The sequence below is a fragment of the Aulonocara sp. 'chitande type north' Nkhata Bay genome, linkage group LG5 (genome assembly GCF_057382095.1).
Source record: "Aulonocara sp. 'chitande type north' Nkhata Bay isolate Kocher_YH1m ecotype deep benthic linkage group LG5, A_spYH_male_GT1.1, whole genome shotgun sequence".
Classification (NCBI taxonomy): domain Eukaryota; kingdom Metazoa; phylum Chordata; class Actinopteri; order Cichliformes; family Cichlidae; genus Aulonocara; species Aulonocara sp. 'chitande type north' Nkhata Bay.
The window spans coordinates 3,641,457-3,661,232 of NC_141348.1; positions in this window are offsets into that span (position 1 = coordinate 3,641,457).

A 19,776-nucleotide genomic window follows, 5' to 3' on the forward strand; every position below is an offset into this window, starting at 1 on the left:
AATCAATGGACTATTAATACATTCTAATTCCGTTGTTGTCATTCAAACTCTGTTCTGTACATTCTAATTCCGTTTTTTTCATTCAAACTCTGTTCTGTACATTTCTATTCTGTTGTTTTGATTCAAATTCCATTGTTTTTATTCAAACTCTGTTTTGTACATTCTACTTCCGTTTTTCATTCAAAGTCTGTTCTGTACATTCTAATTCCGTTGTTTTCATTCAAACTCTGTTCTGTACATTCTAATTCCGTTGTTTTCATTCAAACTCTATTCTGTACATTCTAATTCCGTTGTTTTCATTCAAACTCTGTTCTGTACATTTCAATTCTGTTTTTTTTATTCTAATTCCGTTGTTTTCATTCAAACTCTGTTTTGTACATTCTAATTCCGTTTTTTTCATTCAAACTGTGTTCTGTACATTTCTATTCTGTTGTTTTGATTCAAATTCCATTGTTTTTATTGAAACTCTGTTTTGTACATTCTACTTCCGTTTTTCATTCAAACTCTTTTCTGTATATTCTAATTCTGTTGTTTTCATTCAAAGTCTGTTCTGTACATTCTAATTCCGTTGTTTTCATTCAAACTCTGTTCTGTACATTCTAATTCCGTTGTTTTCATTCAAACTCTATTCTGTACATTCTAATTCCGTTGTTTTCATTCAAACTCTGTTCTGTACATTTCAATTCTGTTTTTTTTATTCTAATTCCGTTGTTTTCATTCAAACTCTGTTTTGTACATTCTAATTCCGTTTTTTTCATTCAAACTGTGTTCTGTACATTTCTATTCTGTTGTTTTGATTCAAATTCCATTGTTTTTATTGAAACTCTGTTTTGTACATTCTACTTCCGTTTTTCATTCAAACTCTTTTCTGTATATTCTAATTCTGTTGTTTTCATTCAAAGTCTGTTCTGTACATTCTAATTCCGTTGTTTTCATTCAAACTCTGTTCTGTACATTCTAATTCCGTTGTTTTCATTCAAACTCTATTCTGTACATTCAAATTCTGTTGTTTACATTCAAACTCTGTTCTGTACATTCTAATTCCGTTGTTTTCATTCAAACTCTGTTCTGTACATTCTAATTCCGTTGTTTTCATTCAAAGTCTGTTTTGTATATTCTAATTCCGTTTTTTTCATTCAAACTCTGTTCTGTATATTCTAATTCGGTTGTTTTCATTCAAAGTCTGTTCTGTACATTCTAATTCCATTGTTTTCATTCAAACTCTGTTTTGTACATTCTTATTCCGTTTTTTTCATTCAAACTCTGTTCTGTACATTTCTATTCTGTTGTTTTGATTCAAATTCCATTGTTTTTATTCAAACTCTGTTTTGTACATTCTACTTCCGTTTTTCATTCAAACTCTTTTCTGTATATTCTAATTCTGTTGTTTTCATTCAAAGTCTGTTCTGTACATTCTAATTCCGTTGTTTTCATTCAAACTCTGTTCTGTACATTTCTATTCTGTTGTTTTGATTCAAATTCTATTGTTTTTATTCAAACTCTGTTTTGTACATTCTACTTCCGTTTTTCATTCAAACTCTTTTCTGTATATTCTAATTCTGTTGTTTTCATTCAAAGTCTGTTCTGTACATTCTAATTCCGTTTTTTCATTCAAACTCTGTTCTGTACATTCTAATTCCGTTGTTTTCATTCAAACTCTATTCTGTACATTCAAATTCTGTTGTTTACATTCAAACTCTGTTCTGTACATTCTAATTCCGTTGTTTTCATTCAAACTCTGTTCTGTACATTCTAATTCCGTTGTTTTCATTCAAACTCTGTTTTGTACATTCTACTTCCGTTTTTCATTCAAACTCTGTTCTGTACATTCTAATTCCGTTGTTTTCATTCAAACTCTGTTCTGTACATTCTAATTCTGTTGTTCTCATTCTAATTCCATTTTTTTCATTCAAACTCTGTTCTATATATTCTAATTCTGTTGTTTTCATTCAAAGTCTGTTCTGTACATTCTAATTCCGTTGTTTTCATTCAAACTCTGTTCTGTACATTCTAATTCCGTTGTTTTCAATCAAACTCTGTTCTGTACATTTTATTTCCGTTGTTTTCATTTAAAGTCGGTTCTGTACATTCTAATTCTCTTGTTTTCATTCAAATTCTGTTCTATATATTCTAATTCTGTTGTTTTCATTCAAAGTCTGTTCTGTACATTCTAATTCCGTTGTTTTCATTCAAACTCTGTTCTGTACATTCTAATTCCGTTGTTTTCAATCAAACTCTGTTCTGTACATTCTATTTCCGTTGTTTTCATTCAAACTCTGTTCTGTACATTCTAATTCCTTTGATATCATTCAAACTCTGTTCTGTACATTTTATTTCCGTTGTTTTCATTTAAAGTCGGTTCTGTACATTCTAATTCTCTTGTTTTCATTCAAATTCTGTTCTGTACATTCTAATTCCGTTGTTTTCATTCAAACTCTGTTCTCTACATTCTAATTCTGTTGTTTTCATTCAAATTCCATTGTTTTGATTCAAATTCAGTTCTGTTCATTCTGATTCTGTTGTTTTCATTCAAACTCTGTTCTGTACATTCTAATTCTGTTGTTTTGATTCAAATTCCATTGTTTTTCCATTGAACTGAATTTGAATCAAAACAATGGAATTTGAATGAAAACAACAGAATTAGAATGAAAACAATGGACTATTAATACATTCTAATTCCGTTGTTGTCATTCAAACTCTGTTCTGTACATTTCAATTCAGTTTTTTTTATTCTAATTCCATTGTTTTCATTCAAACTCTGTTTTGTACATTCTTATTCCGTTTTTTTCATTCAAACTCTGTTCTGTACATTTCTATTCTGTTGTTTTGATTCAAATTCCATTGTTTTTATTCAAACTCTGTTTTGTACATTCTACTTCCGTTTTTCATTCAAACTCTTTTCTGTATATTCTAATTCTGTTGTTTTCATTCAAAGTCTGTTCTGTACATTCTAATTCCGTTGTTTTCATTCAAACTCTGTTCTGTACATTTCTATTCTGTTGTTTTGATTCAAATTCTATTGTTTTTATTCAAACTCTGTTTTGTACATTCTACTTCCGTTTTTCATTCAAACTCTTTTCTGTATATTCTAATTCTGTTGTTTTCATTCAAAGTCTGTTCTGTACATTCTAATTCCGTTTTTTCATTCAAACTCTGTTCTGTACATTCTAATTCCGTTGTTTTCATTCAAACTCTATTCTGTACATTCAAATTCTGTTGTTCTCATTCTAATTCCATTTTTTTCATTCAAACTCTGTTCTATATATTCTAATTCTGTTGTTTTCATTCAAAGTCTGTTCTGTACATTCTAATTCCGTTGTTTTCATTCAAACTCTGTTCTGTACATTCTAATTCCGTTGTTTTCAATCAAACTCTGTTCTGTACATTTTATTTCCGTTGTTTTCATTTAAAGTCGGTTCTGTACATTCTAATTCTCTTGTTTTCATTCAAATTCTGTTCTATATATTCTAATTCTGTTGTTTTCATTCAAAGTCTGTTCTGTACATTCTAATTCCGTTGTTTTCATTCAAACTCTGTTCTGTACATTCTAATTCCGTTGTTTTCAATCAAACTCTGTTCTGTACATTCTATTTCCGTTGTTTTCATTCAAACTCTGTTCTGTACATTCTAATTCCTTTGATATCATTCAAACTCTGTTCTGTACATTTTATTTCCGTTGTTTTCATTTAAAGTCGGTTCTGTACATTCTAATTCTCTTGTTTTCATTCAAATTCTGTTCTGTACATTCTAATTCCGTTGTTTTCATTCAAACTCTGTTCTCTACATTCTAATTCTGTTGTTTTCATTCAAATTCCATTGTTTTGATTCAAATTCAGTTCTGTTCATTCTGATTCTGTTGTTTTCATTCAAACTCTGTTCTGTACATTCTAATTCTGTTGTTTTGATTCAAATTCCATTGTTTTTCCATTGAACTGAATTTGAATCAAAACAATGGAATTTGAATGAAAACAACAGAATTAGAATGAAAACAATGGACTATTAATACATTCTAATTCCGTTGTTGTCATTCAAACTCTGTTCTGTACATTTCAATTCAGTTTTTTTTATTCTAATTCCATTGTTTTCATTCAAACTCTGTTTTGTACATTCTTATTCCGTTTTTTTCATTCAAACTCTGTTCTGTACATTTCTATTCTGTTGTTTTGATTCAAATTCCATTGTTTTTATTCAAACTCTGTTTTGTACATTCTACTTCCGTTTTTCATTCAAACTCTTTTCTGTATATTCTAATTCTGTTGTTTTCATTCAAAGTCTGTTCTGTACATTCTAATTCCGTTGTTTTCATTCAAACTCTGTTCTGTACATTTCTATTCTGTTGTTTTGATTCAAATTCCATTGTTTTTATTCAAACTCTGTTTTGTACATTCTACTTCAGTTTTTCATTCAAACTCTTTTCTGTATATTCTAATTCTGTTGTTTTCATTCAAAGTCTGTTCTGTACATTCTAATTCCGTTGTTTTCATTCAAACTCTGTTCTGTATATTCTAATTCCCTTGTTTTCATTCAAACTCTGTTCTGTACATTCTAATTCCGTTGTTTTCATTCAAAGTCTGTTCTGTACATTCTAATTCCGTTTTTTTTTCATTCAAACTCTGTTCTGTATGTTCTAATTCCCTTGTTTTCATTCAAACTCTGTTCTGTACATTCTAATTCCGTTGTTTTCATTCAAATTCCATTGTTTTGATTCAAATTCAGTTCTGTTCATTCTAATTCTGTTGTTTTGATTCAAATTCCATTGTTTTTCCATTGAACTGAATTTGAATCAAAACAATGGAATTTGAATGAAACCAATGGACTATTAATACATTCTAATTCCGTTGTTGTCATTCAAACTCTGTTCTGTACATTCTAATTCCGTTTTTTTCATTCAAACTCTGTTCTGTACATTTCTATTCTGTTGTTTTGATTCAAATTCCATTGTTTTTATTCAAACTCTGTTTTGTACATTCTACTTCCGTTTTTCATTCAAACTCTGTTCTGTATATTCTAATTCTGTTGTTTTCATTCAAAGTCTGTTCTGTACATTCTAATTCCGTTGTTTTCATTCAAACTCTGTTCTGTACATTCTAATTCCGTTGTTTTCATTCAAACTCTATTCTGTACATTCTAATTCCGTTGTTTTCATTCAAACTCTGTTCTGTACATTTCAATTCTGTTTTTTTTATTCTAATTCCGTTGTTTTCATTCAAACTCTGTTTTGTACATTCTAATTCCGTTTTTTTCATTCAAACTGTGTTCTGTACATTTCTATTCTGTTGTTTTGATTCAAATTCCATTGTTTTTATTGAAACTCTGTTTTGTACATTCTACTTCCGTTTTTCATTCAAACTCTTTTCTGTATATTCTAATTCTGTTGTTTTCATTCAAAGTCTGTTCTGTACATTCTAATTCCGTTGTTTTCATTCAAACTCTGTTCTGTACATTCTAATTCCGTTGTTTTCATTCAAACTCTATTCTGTACATTCAAATTCTGTTGTTTACATTCAAACTCTGTTCTGTACATTCTAATTCCGTTGTTTTCATTCAAACTCTGTTCTGTACATTCTAATTCCGTTGTTTTCATTCAAAGTCTGTTTTGTATATTCTAATTCCGTTTTTTTCATTCAAACTCTGTTCTGTACATTCTAATTCGGTTGTTTTCATTCAAAGTCTGTTCTGTACATTCTAATTCCATTGTTTTCATTCAAACTCTGTTTTGTACATTCTTATTCCGTTTTTTTCATTCAAACTCTGTTCTGTACATTTCTATTCTGTTGTTTTGATTCAAATTCCATTGTTTTTATTCAAACTCTGTTTTGTACATTCTACTTCCGTTTTTCATTCAAACTCTTTTCTGTATATTCTAATTCTGTTGTTTTCATTCAAAGTCTGTTCTGTACATTCTAATTCCGTTGTTTTCATTCAAACTCTGTTCTGTACATTTCTATTCTGTTGTTTTGATTCAAATTCTATTGTTTTTATTCAAACTCTGTTTTGTACATTCTACTTCCGTTTTTCATTCAAACTCTTTTCTGTATATTCTAATTCTGTTGTTTTCATTCAAAGTCTGTTCTGTACATTCTAATTCCGTTGTTTTCATTCAAACTCTGTTCTGTACATTCTAATTCCGTTGTTTTCATTCAAACTCTATTCTGTACATTCAAATTCTGTTGTTTACATTCAAACTCTGTTCTGTACATTCTAATTCCGTTGTTTTCATTCAAACTCTGTTCTGTACATTCTAATTCCGTTGTTTTCATTCAAACTCTGTTTTGTACATTCTACTTCCGTTTTTCATTCAAACTCTGTTCTGTACATTCTAATTCCGTTGTTTTCATTCAAACTCTGTTCTGTACATTCTAATTCTGTTGTTCTCATTCTAATTCCATTTTTTTCATTCAAACTCTGTTCTGTACATTCTAATTCCGTTGTTTTCATTCAAACTCTGTTCTGTACATTCTAATTCCGTTGTTTTCATTCAAACTCTATTCTGTACATTCAAATTCTGTTGTTTTCATTCAAATTCTATTCTGTACATTCTAATTCCGTTGTTTTCATTCAAACTCTGTTCTGTACATTTCTATTCTGTTGTTTTGATTCAAATTCCATTGTTTTTATTCAAACTCTGTTTTGTACATTCTACTTCCGTTTTTCATTCAAACTCTGTTCTGTATATTCTAATTCTGTTGTTTTCATTCAAAGTCTGTTCTGTACATTCTAATTCCGTTGTTTTCATTCAAACTCTGTTCTGTACATTCTAATTCCGTTGTTTTCATTCAAACTCTATTCTGTACATTCTAATTCCGTTGTTTTCATTCAAACTCTGTTCTGTACATTTCAATTCTGTTTTTTTTATTCTAATTCCGTTGTTTTCATTCAAACTCTGTTTTGTACATTCTAATTCCGTTTTTTTCATTCAAACTGTGTTCTGTACATTTCTATTCTGTTGTTTTGATTCAAATTCCATTGTTTTTATTGAAACTCTGTTTTGTACATTCTACTTCCGTTTTTCATTCAAACTCTTTTCTGTATATTCTAATTCTGTTGTTTTCATTCAAAGTCTGTTCTGTACATTCTAATTCCGTTGTTTTCATTCAAACTCTGTTCTGTACATTCTAATTCCGTTGTTTTCATTCAAACTCTATTCTGTACATTCAAATTCTGTTGTTTACATTCAAACTCTGTTCTGTACATTCTAATTCCGTTGTTTTCATTCAAACTCTGTTCTGTACATTCTAATTCCGTTGTTTTCATTCAAAGTCTGTTTTGTATATTCTAATTCCGTTTTTTTCATTCAAACTCTGTTCTGTACATTCTAATTCGGTTGTTTTCATTCAAAGTCTGTTCTGTACATTCTAATTCCATTGTTTTCATTCAAACTCTGTTTTGTACATTCTTATTCCGTTTTTTTCATTCAAACTCTGTTCTGTACATTTCTATTCTGTTGTTTTGATTCAAATTCCATTGTTTTTATTCAAACTCTGTTTTGTACATTCTACTTCCGTTTTTCATTCAAACTCTTTTCTGTATATTCTAATTCTGTTGTTTTCATTCAAAGTCTGTTCTGTACATTCTAATTCCGTTGTTTTCATTCAAACTCTGTTCTGTACATTTCTATTCTGTTGTTTTGATTCAAATTCTATTGTTTTTATTCAAACTCTGTTTTGTACATTCTACTTCCGTTTTTCATTCAAACTCTTTTCTGTATATTCTAATTCTGTTGTTTTCATTCAAAGTCTGTTCTGTACATTCTAATTCCGTTGTTTTCATTCAAACTCTGTTCTGTACATTCTAATTCCGTTGTTTTCATTCAAACTCTATTCTGTACATTCAAATTCTGTTGTTTACATTCAAACTCTGTTCTGTACATTCTAATTCCGTTGTTTTCATTCAAACTCTGTTCTGTACATTCTAATTCCGTTGTTTTCATTCAAACTCTGTTTTGTACATTCTACTTCCGTTTTTCATTCAAACTCTGTTCTGTACATTCTAATTCCGTTGTTTTCATTCAAACTCTGTTCTGTACATTCTAATTCTGTTGTTCTCATTCTAATTCCATTTTTTTCATTCAAACTCTGTTCTGTACATTCTAATTCCGTTGTTTTCATTCAAACTCTGTTCTGTACATTCTAATTCCGTTGTTTTCATTCAAACTCTATTCTGTACATTCAAATTCTGTTGTTTTCATTCAAATTCTATTCTGTACATTCTAATTCCGTTGTTTTCATTCAAACTCTGTTCTGTACATTTCTATTCTGTTGTTTTGATTCAAATTCCATTGTTTTTATTCAAACTCTGTTTTGTACATTCTACTTCCGTTTTTCATTCAAACTCTGTTCTGTATATTCTAATTCTGTTGTTTTCATTCAAAGTCTGTTCTGTACATTCTAATTCCGTTGTTTTCATTCAACCTCTGTTCTGTACATTCTAATTCCGTTGTTTTCATTCAAACTCTATTCTGTACATTCTAATTCCGTTGTTTTCATTCAAACTCTGTTCTGTACATTTCAATTCTGTTTTTTTTTTAATTCTAATTCCGTTGTTTTCATTCAAACTCTGTTCTGTATATTCTAATTCTGTTGTTTTCATTCAAAGTCTGTTCTGTACATTCTAATTCCATTGTTTTCATTCAAACTCTGTTTTGTACATTCTTATTCCGTTTTTCATTCAAACTCTGTTCTGTATATTCTAATTCTGTTGTTTTCATTCAAAGTCTGTTCTGTACATTCTAATTCCATTGTTTTCATTCAAACTCTGTTTTGTACATTCTTATTCCGTTTTTTTCATTCAAACTCTGTTCTGTACATTTCTATTCTGTTGTTTTGATTCAAATTCCATTGTTTTTATTCAAACTCTGTTTTGTACATTCTACTTCCGTTTTTCATTCAAACTCTTTTCTGTATATTCTAATTCTGTTGTTTTCATTCAAAGTCTGTTCTGTACATTCTAATTCCCTTGTTTTCATTCAAACTCTGTTCTGTACATTTCTATTCTGTTGTTTTGATTCAAATTCCATTGTTTTTATTCAAACTCTGTTTTGTACATTCTACTTCCGTTTTTCATTCAAACTCTTTTCTGTATATTCTAATTCTGTTGTTTTCATTCAAAGTCTGTTCTGTACATTCTAATTCCGTTGTTTTCATTCAACCTCTGTTCTGTACATTCTAATTCCGTTGTTTTCATTCAAACTCTGTTCTGTACATTCTAATTCCGTTTTTTTTCATTCAAACTCTGTTCTGTATGTTCTATTTCCCTTGTTTTAATTCAAACTATGTTCTGTACATTCTAATTCTGTTGTTTTGATTCAAATTCCATTGTTTTTCCATTGAACTGAATTTGAATCAAAACAATGGAATTTGAATGAAAACAATGGACTATTAATACATTCTAATTCCATTGTTGTCATTCAAACTCTGTTCTGTACATTTCAATTCAGTTTTTTTTATTCTAATTCCATTGTTTTCATTCAAACTCTGTTCTGTATATTCTAATTCCCTTGTTTTCATTCAAACTCTGTTCTGTACATTCTAATTCCGTTGTTTTCATTCAAACTCTGTTCTGTACATTCTAATTCCGTTGTTTTCATTCAAACTCTATTCTGTACATTCAAATTCTGTTGTTTACATTCAAACTCTGTTCTGTACATTCTAATTCCGTTGTTTTCATTCAAACTCTGTTCTGTACATTCTAATTCCGTTGTTTTCATTCAAACTCTGTTCTGTACATTTCAATTCTGTTTTTTTTTATTCTAATTCCGTTGTTTTCATTCAAACTCTGTTCTGTACATTCTAATTCCGTTTTTTTTCATTCAAACTCTGTTCTGTATGTTCTATTTCCCTTGTTTTAATTCAAACTATGTTCTGTACATTCTAATTCTGTTGTTTTGATTCAAATTCCATTGTTTTTCCATTGAACTGAATTTGAATCAAAACAATGGAATTTGAATGAAAACAATGGACTATTAATACATTCTAATTCCATTGTTGTCATTCAAACTCTGTTCTGTACATTTCAATTCAGTTTTTTTTATTCTAATTCCATTGTTTTCATTCAAACTCTGTTCTGTATATTCTAATTCCCTTGTTTTCATTCAAACTCTGTTCTGTACATTCTAATTCCGTTGTTTTCATTCAAACTCTGTTCTGTACATTCTAATTCCGTTGTTTTCATTCAAACTCTATTCTGTACATTCAAATTCTGTTGTTTACATTCAAACTCTGTTCTGTACATTCTAATTCCGTTGTTTTCATTCAAACTCTGTTCTGTACATTCTAATTCCGTTGTTTTCATTCAAACTCTGTTCTGTACATTTCAATTCTGTTTTTTTTATTCTAATTCCATTGTTTTCATTCAAACTCTGTTCTGTATATTCTAATTCCCTTGTTTTCATTCAAACTCTGTTCTGTACATTCTAATTCCGTTGTTTTCATTCAAACTCTGTTCTGTACATTCTAATTCCGTTGTTTTCATTCAAACTCTATTCTGTACATTCAAATTCTGTTGTTTACATTCAAACTCTGTTCTGTACATTCTAATTCCGTTGTTTTCATTCAAACTCTGTTCTGTACATTCTAATTCCGTTGTTTTCATTCAAACTCTGTTCTGTACATTTCAATTCTGTTTTTTTTTATTCTAATTCCGTTGTTTTCATTCAAACTCTGTTTTGTACATTCTAATTCCGTTTTTTTCATTCAAACTCTGTTCTGTACATTTCTATTCTGTTGTTTTGATTCAAATTCCATTGTTTTTATTGAAACTCTGTTTTGTACATTCTACTTCCGTTTTTCATTCAAACTCTTTTCTGTATATTCTAATTCTGTTGTTTTCATTCAAAGTCTGTTCTGTACATTCTAATTCCGTTGTTTTCATTCAACCTCTGTTTTGTACATTCTAATTCCGTTGTTTTCATTCAAACTCTATTCTGTACATTCAAATTCTGTTGTTTACATTCAAACTCTGTTCTGTACATTTCAATTCTGTTTTTTTTTTATTCTAATTCCGTTGTTTTCATTGAAACTCTGTTTTGTACATTCTAATTCCGTTTTTTTCATTCAAACTCTGTTCTGTATATTCTAATTCTGTTGTTTTCATTCAAAGTCTGTTCTGTACATTCTAATTCCATTGTTTTCATTCAAACTCTGTTTTGTACATTCTACTTCCGTTTTTCATTCAAACTCTGTTCTGTACATTTCTATTCTGTTGTTTTGATTCAAATTCCATTGTTTTTATTCAAACTCTGTTTTGTACATTCTACTTCCGTTTTTCATTCAAACTCTGTTCTGTATATTCTAATTCTGTTGTTTTCATTCAAAGTCTGTTCTGTACATTCTAATTCCATTGTTTTAATTCAAACTCTGTTCTGTACATTTCTATTCTGTTGTTTTGATTCAAATTCCATTGTTTTTATTCAAACTCTGTTTTGTACATTCTACTTCCGTTTTTCATTCAAACTCTTTTCTGTATATTCTAATTCTGTTGTTTTCATTCAAAGTCTGTTCTGTATATTCTAATTCCCTTGTTTTCATTCAAACTCTGTTCTGTACATTCTAATTCCGTTGTTTTCATTCAAACTCTGTTCTGTACATTCTAATTCCGTTTTTTTTCATTCAAACTCTGTTCTGTATGTTCTATTTCCCTTGTTTTAATTAAAACTCTGTTCTGTACATTCTAATTCTGTTGTTTTCATTCAAATTCCATTGTTTTGATTCAAATTCAGTTCTGTTCATTCTAATTCTGTTGTTTTGATTCAAATTCCATTGTTTTTCCATTGAACTGAATTTGAATCAAAACAATGGAATTTGAATGAAAACAATGGACTATTAATACATTCTAATTCCGTTGTTGTCATTCAAACTCTGTTCTGTACATTTCAATTCAGTTTTTTTTATTCTAATTCCATTGTTTTCATTCAAACTCTGTTCTGTACATTCTAATTCTGTTTTTTTCATTCAAACTCTGTTCTGTACATTCTAATTCCGTTTTTTTCATTCAAACTCTGTTCTGTACATTTCTATTCTGTTGTTTTGATTCAAATTCCATTGTTTTTATTCAAACTCTGTTTTGTACATTCTACTTCAGTTTTTCATTCAAACTCTGTTCTCTATATTCTAATTCTGTTGTTTTCATTCAAAGTCTGTTCTGTACATTCTAATTCCGTTGTTTTCATTCAAACTCTATTCTGTACATTCTAATTCCGTTGTTTTCATTCAAATTCTGTTCTGTACATTCTAATTCCGTTGTTTTCATTCAAATTCCATTGTTTTGATTCAAATTCAGTTCTGTTCATTCTAATTCTGTTGTTTTGATTCAAATTCCATTGTTTTTCCATTGAACTGAATTTGAGTCAAAACAATGGAATTTGAATGAAAACAACAGAATTAGAATGAAAACAATGGACTATTAATACATTCTAATTCCGTTGTTGTTATTCAAACTCTGTTCTGTACATTTCAATTCAGTTTTTTTTATTCTAATTCCATTGTTTTCATTCAAACTCTGTTCTGTACATTCTAATTCTGTTGTTTTCATTCAAAGTCTGTTCTGTACATTCTAATTCCGTTGTTTTCATTCAAACTCTGTTCTGTACATTCTAATTCCGTTGTTTTCATTCAAATTCTATTCTGTACATTCTAATTCTGTTGTTTTCATTCAAACTCTGTTCTGTACATTTCAATTCTGTTTTTTTTTATTCTAATTCCGTTGTTTTCATTCAAACTCTGTTTTGTACATTCTAATTCCGTTTTTTTCATTCAAACTCTGTTCTGTACATTTCTATTCTGTTGTTTTGATTCAAATTCCATTGTTTTTATTGAAACTCTGTTTTGTACATTTTCATTCAAACTCTTTTCTGTATATTCTAATTCTGTTGTTTTCATTCAAAGTCTGTTCTGTACATTCTAATTCCGTTGTTTTCATTCAAACTCTGTTCTGTACATTCTAATTCCGTTGTTTTCATTCAAACTCTATTCTGTACATTCAAATTCTGTTGTTTACATTCAAACTCTGTTCTGTACATTCTAATTCCGTTGTTTTCATTCAAACTCTGTTCTGTACATTTCAATTCTGTTTTTTTTTTATTCTAATTCCGTTGTTTTCATTCAAAGTCTGTTTTGTACATTCTAATTCCGTTTTTTTCATTCAAACTCTGTTCTGTATATTCTAATTCTGTTGTTTTCATTCAAAGTCTGTTCTGTACATTCTAATTCCATTGTTTTCATTCAAACTCTGTTTTGTACATTCTTAATCCGTTTTTTTCATTCAAACTCTGTTCTGTACATTTCTATTCTGTTGTTTTGATTCAAATTCCATTGTTTTTATTCAAACTCTGTTTTGTACATTCTACTTCCGTTTTTCATTCAAACTCTGTTCTGTACATTCTAATTCCGTTGTTTTCATTCAAACTCTATTCTGTACATTCAAATTCTGTTGTTTACATTCAAACTCTGTTCTGTACATTCTAATTCCGTTGTTTTCATTCAAACTCTGTTCTGTACATTTCAATTCTGTTTTTTTTTATTCTAATTCCGTTGTTTTCATTCAAACTCTGTTTTGTACATTCTAATTCCGTTGTTTTCATTCAAACTCTGTTCTGTACATTTCTATTCTGTTGTTTTGATTCAAATTCCATTGTTTTTATTGAAACTCTGTTTTGTACATTCTACTTCCGTTTTTCATTCAAACTCTTTTCTGTATATTCTAATTCTGTTGTTTTCATTCAAAGTCTGTTCTGTACATTCTAATTCCGTTGTTTTCATTCAACCTCTGTTCTGTACATTCTAATTCCGTTGTTTTCATTCAAACTCTATTCTGTACATTCAAATTCTGTTGTTTACATTCAAACTCTGTTCTGTACATTCTAATTCCGTTGTTTTCATTCAAACTCTGTTCTGTACATTTCAATTCTGTTTTTTTTTTATTCTAATTCCGTTGTTTTCATTGAAACTCTGTTTTGTACATTCTAATTCCGTTTTTTTCATTCAAACTCTGTTCTGTATATTCTAATTCTGTTGTTTTCATTCAAAGTCTGTTCTGTACATTCTAATTCCATTGTTTTCATTCAAACTCTGTTTTGTACATTCTTATTCCGTTTTTTTCATTCAAACTCTGTTCTGTACATTTCTATTCTGTTGTTTTGATTCAAATTCCATTGTTTTTATTCAAACTCTGTTTTGTACATTCTACTTCCGTTTTTCATTCAAACTCTTTTCTGTATATTCTAATTCTGTTGTTTTCATTCAAACTCTGTTCTGTACATTCTAATTCCGTTGTTTTCATTCAAACTCTGTTCTGTCCATTCTAATTCCGTTGTTTTCATTCAAACTCTATTCTGTACATTCAAATTCTGTTGTTTACATTCAAACTGTGTTCTGTACATTCTAATTCCGTTGTTTTCATTCAAACTCTGTTCTGTACATTCTAATTCCGTTGTTTTCATTCAAACTCTATTCTGTACATTCAAATTCTGTTGTTTTCATTCAAACTCTATTCTGTACATTCTAATTCCGTTTTTTTCATTCAAACTCTGTTCTGTACATTTCTATTCTGTTGTTTTGATTCAAATTCCATTGTTTTTATTCAAACTCTGTTTTGTACATTCTACTTCCGTTTTTCATTCAAACTCTGTTCTGTATATTCTAATTCTGTTGTTTTCATTCAAAGTCTGTTCTGTACATTCTAATTCCATTGTTTTCATTCAAACTCTGTTTTGTACATTCTTATTCCGTTTTTTTCATTCAAACTCTGTTCTGTACATTTCTATTCTGTTGTTTTGATTCAAATTCCATTGTTTTTATTCAAACTCTGTTTTGTACATTCTACTTCCGTTTTTCATTCAAACTCTTTTCTGTATATTCTAATTCTGTTGTTTTCATTCAAAGTCTGTTCTGTACATTCTAATTCCGTTGTTTTCATTCAAACTCTGTTCTGTATATTCTAATTCCCTTGTTTTCATTCAAACTCTGTTCTGTACATTCTAATTCCGTTGTTTTCATTCAAACTCTGTTCTGTACATTCTAATTCCGTTTTTTTTCATTCAAACTCTGTTCTGTACATTCTAATTCCATTGTTTTCATTCAAACTCTGTTCTGTACATTTCTATTCTGTTGTTTTCATTCAAATTCCATTGTTTTGATTCAAATTCAGTTCTGTTCATTCTAATTCTGTTGTTTTGATTCAAATTCCATTGTTTTTCCATTGAACTGAATTTGAATCAAAACAATGGAATTTGAATGAAAACAACAGAATTAGAATGAAAACAATGGACTATTAATACATTCTAATTCCGTTGTTGTCATTCAAACTCTGTTCTGTACATTTCAATTCAGTTTTTTTTATTCTAATTCCATTGTTTTCATTCAAACTCTGTTCTGTACATTCTAATTCTGTTTTTTTCATTCAAACTCTGTTCTGTACATTCTAATTCCGTTTTTTTCATTCAAACTCTGTTCTGTACATTTCTATTCTGTTGTTTTGATTCAAATTCCATTGTTTTTATTCAAACTCTGTTTTGTACATTCTACTTCAGTTTTTCATTCAAACTCTGTTCTCTATATTCTAATTCTGTTGTTTTCATTCAAAGTCTGTTCTGTACATTCTAATTCCGTTGTTTTCATTCAAACTCTGTTCTGTACATTCTAATTCCGTTGTTTTCATTCAAATTCTATTCTGTACATTCTAATTCCGTTGTTTTCATTCAAACTCTGTTCTGTACATTTCTATTCTGTTGTTTTGATTCAAATTCCATTGTTTTTATTGAAACTCTGTTTTGTACATTTTCATTCAAACTCTTTTCTGTATATTCTAATTCTGTTGTTTTCATTCAAAGTCTGTTCTGTACATTCTAATTCCGTTGTTTTCATTCAACCTCTGTTCTGTACATTTCAATTCTGTTTTTTTTTTATTCTAATTCCGTTGTTTTCATTCAAACTCTGTTCTGTATATTCTAATTCTGTTGTTTTCATTCAAAGTCTGTTCTGTACATTCTAATTCCATTGTTTTCATTCAAACTCTGTTCTGTACATTTCTATTCTGTTGTTTTGATTCAAATTCCATTGTTTTTATTCAAACTCTGTTTTGTACATTCTACTTCCGTTTTTCATTCAAACTCTTTTCTGTATATTCTAATTCTGTTGTTTTCATTCAAACTCTGTTCTGTACATTCTAATTCCATTGTTTTCATTCAAACTCTGTTTTGTACATTCTTATTCCGTTTTTTTCATTCAAACTCTGTTCTGTACATTTCTATTCTGTTGTTTTGATTCAAATTCCATTGTTTTTATTCAAACTCTGTTTTGTACATTCTACTTCCGTTTTTCATTCAAACTCTTTTCTGTATATTCTAATTCTGTTGTTTTCATTCAAAGTCTGTTCTGTACATTCTAATTCCGTTGTTTTCATTCAAACTCTGTTCTGCATATTCTAATTCCCTTGTTTTCATTCAAACTCTGTTCTGTACATTCTAATTCCGTTGTTTTCATTCAAACTCTGTTCTGTACATTCTAATTCCGTTTTTTTTCATTCAAACTCTGTTCTGTATGTTCTAATTCCCTTGTTTTAATTCAAACTCTGTTCTGTACATTCTAATTCTGTTGTTTTCATTCAAATTCCATTGTTTTGATTCAAATTCAGTTCTGTTCATTCTAATTCTGTTGTTTTGATTCAAATTCCATTGTTTTTCCATTGAACTGAATTTGAATCAAAACAATGGAATTTGAATGAAAACAATGGACTATTAAATACATTCTAATTCCGTTGTTGTCATTCAAACTCTGTTCTGTACATTTCAATTCAGTTTTTTTTATTCTAATTCCATTGTTTTCATTCAAACTCTGTTCTGTACATTCTAATTCTGTTTTTTTCATTCAAACTCTGTTCTGTACATTCTAATTCCGTTTTTTTCATTCAAACTCTGTTCTGTACATTTCTATTCTGTTGTTTTGATTCAAATTCCATTGTTTTGATTCAAACTCTGTTTTGTACATTCTACTTCCGTTTTTCATTCAAACTCTTTTCTGTATATTCTAATTCTGTTGTTTTCATTCAAAGTCTGTTCTGTACATTCTAATTCCGTTGTTTTCATTCAAACTCTGTTCTGTATATTCTAATTCCCTTGTTTTCATTCAAACTCTGTTCTGTACATTCTAATTCCGTTGTTTTCATTCAAAGTCTGTTCTGTACATTCTAATTCCGTTTTTTTTCATTCAAACTCTGTTCTGTATGTTCTAATTCCCTTGTTTTCATTCAAAGTCTGTTCTGTACATTCTAATTCCGTTGTTTTCATTCAAATTCCATTGTTTTGATTCAAATTCAGTTCTGTTCATTCTAATTCTGTTGTTTTGATTCAAATTCCATTGTTTTTCCATTGAACTGAATTTGAATCAAAACAATGGAATTTGAATGAAATCAATGGACTATTAATACATTCTAATTCCGTTGTTGTCATTCAAACTCTGTTCTGTACATTTCAATTCAGTTTTTTTTATTCTAATTCCATTGTTTTCATTCAAACTCTGTTCTGTACATTCTAATTCCGTTTTTTTCATTCAAACTCTGTTCTGTACATTTCTATTCTGTTGTTTTGATTCAAATTCCATTGTTTTTATTCAAACTCTGTTTTGTACATTCTAATTCCGTTTTTTTCATTCAAACTCTGTTCTGTACATTTCTATTCTGTTGTTTTGATTCAAATTCCATTGTTTTTATTGAAACTCTGTTTTGTACATTCTACTTCCGTTTTTCATTCAAACTCTTTTCTGTATATTCTAATTCTGTTGTTTTCATTCAAAGTCTGTTCTGTACATTCTAATTCCGTTGTTTTCATTCAAACTCTGTTCTGTACATTCTAATTCCGTTGTTTTCATTCAAACTCTATTCTGTACATTCAAATTCTGTTGTTTACATTCAAACTCTGTTCTGTACATTCTAATTCCGTTGTTTTCATTCAAACTCTGTTCTGTACATTTCTATTCTGTTGTTTTGATTCAAATTCCATTGTTTTTATTCAAACTCTGTTTTGTACATTCTACTTCAGTTTTTCATTCAAACTCTGTTCTCTATATTCTAATTCTGTTGTTTTCATTCAAAGTCTGTTCTGTACATTCTAATTCCGTTGTTTTCATTCAAACTCTGTTCTGTACATTCTAATTCCGTTGTTTTCATTCAAATTCTATTCTGTACATTCTAATTCCGTTGTTTTCATTCAAACTCTGTTCTGTACATTTCAATTCTGTTTTTTTTTATTCTAATTCCGTTGTTTTCATTCAAACTCTGTTTTGTACATTCTAATTCCGTTTTTTTCATTCAAACTCTGTTCTGTACATTTCTATTCTGTTGTTTTGATTCAAATTCCATTGTTTTTATTGAAACTCTGTTTTGTACATTTTCATTCAAACTCTTTTCTGTATATTCTAATTCTGTTGTTTTCATTCAAAGTCTGTTCTGTACATTCTAATTCCGTTGTTTTCATTCAAACTCTGTTCTGTACATTCTAATTCCGTTGTTTTCATTCAAACTCTATTCTGTACATTCAAATTCTGTTGTTTACATTCAAACTCTGTTCTGTACATTCTAATTCCGTTGTTTTCATTCAAACTCTGTTCTGTACATTTCAATTCTGTTTTTTTTTTATTCTAATTCCGTTGTTTTCATTCAAAGTCTGTTTTGTACATTCTAATTCCGTTTTTTTCATTCAAACTCTGTTCTGTATATTCTAATTCTGTTGTTTTCATTCAAAGTCTGTTCTGTACATTCTAATTCCATTGTTTTCATTCAAACTCTGTTTTGTACATTCTTATTCCGTTTTTTTCATTCAAACTCTGTTCTGTACATTTCTATTCTGTTGTTTTGATTCAAATTCCATTGTTTTTATTCAAACTCTGTTTTGTACATTCTACTTCCGTTTTTCATTCAAACTCTTTTCTGTATATTCTAATTCTGTTGTTTTCATTCAAACTCTATTCTGTACATTCTAATTCCGTTGTTTTCATTCAAACTCTATTCTGTACATTCAAATTCTGTTGTTTACATTCAAACTCTGTTCTGTACATTCTAATTCTGTTGTTTTCATTCAAACTCTGTTCTGTACATTCTAATTCCGTTGTTTTCATTCAAACTCTATTCTGTACATTCAAATTCTGTTGTTTTCATTCAAACTCTATTCTGTACATTCTAATTCCGTTGTTTTCATTGAAACTCTGTTCTGTACATTTCAATTCTGTTTTTTTTTATTCTAATTCCGTTGTTTTCATTCAAACTCTGTTTTGTACATTCTAATTCCGTTTTTTTCATTCAAACTCTGTTCTGTATATTCTAATTCTGTTGTTTTCATTCAAAGTCTGTTCTGTACATTCTAATTCCATTGTTTTCATTCAAACTCTGTTTTGTACATTCTTATTCCGTTTTTTTCATTCAAACTCTGTTCTGTACATTTCTATTCTGTTGTTTTGATTCAAATTCCATTGTTTTCTTTCAAATTCTGTTCTCTACATTCTAATTCCGTTGTTTTCATTCAAACTCTTTTCTGTATATTCTAATTCTGTTGTTTTCATTCAAAGTCTGTTCTGTACATTCTAATTCCGTTGTTTTCATTCAAACTCTGTTCTGCATATTCTAATTCCCTTGTTTTCATTCAAACTCTGTTCTGTACATTCTAATTCCGTTGTTTTCATTCAAACTCTGTTCTGTACATTCTAATTCCGTTTTTTTTCATTCAAACTCTGTTCTGTATGTTCTAATTCCCTTGTTTTAATTCAAACTCTGTTCTGTACATTCTAATTCTGT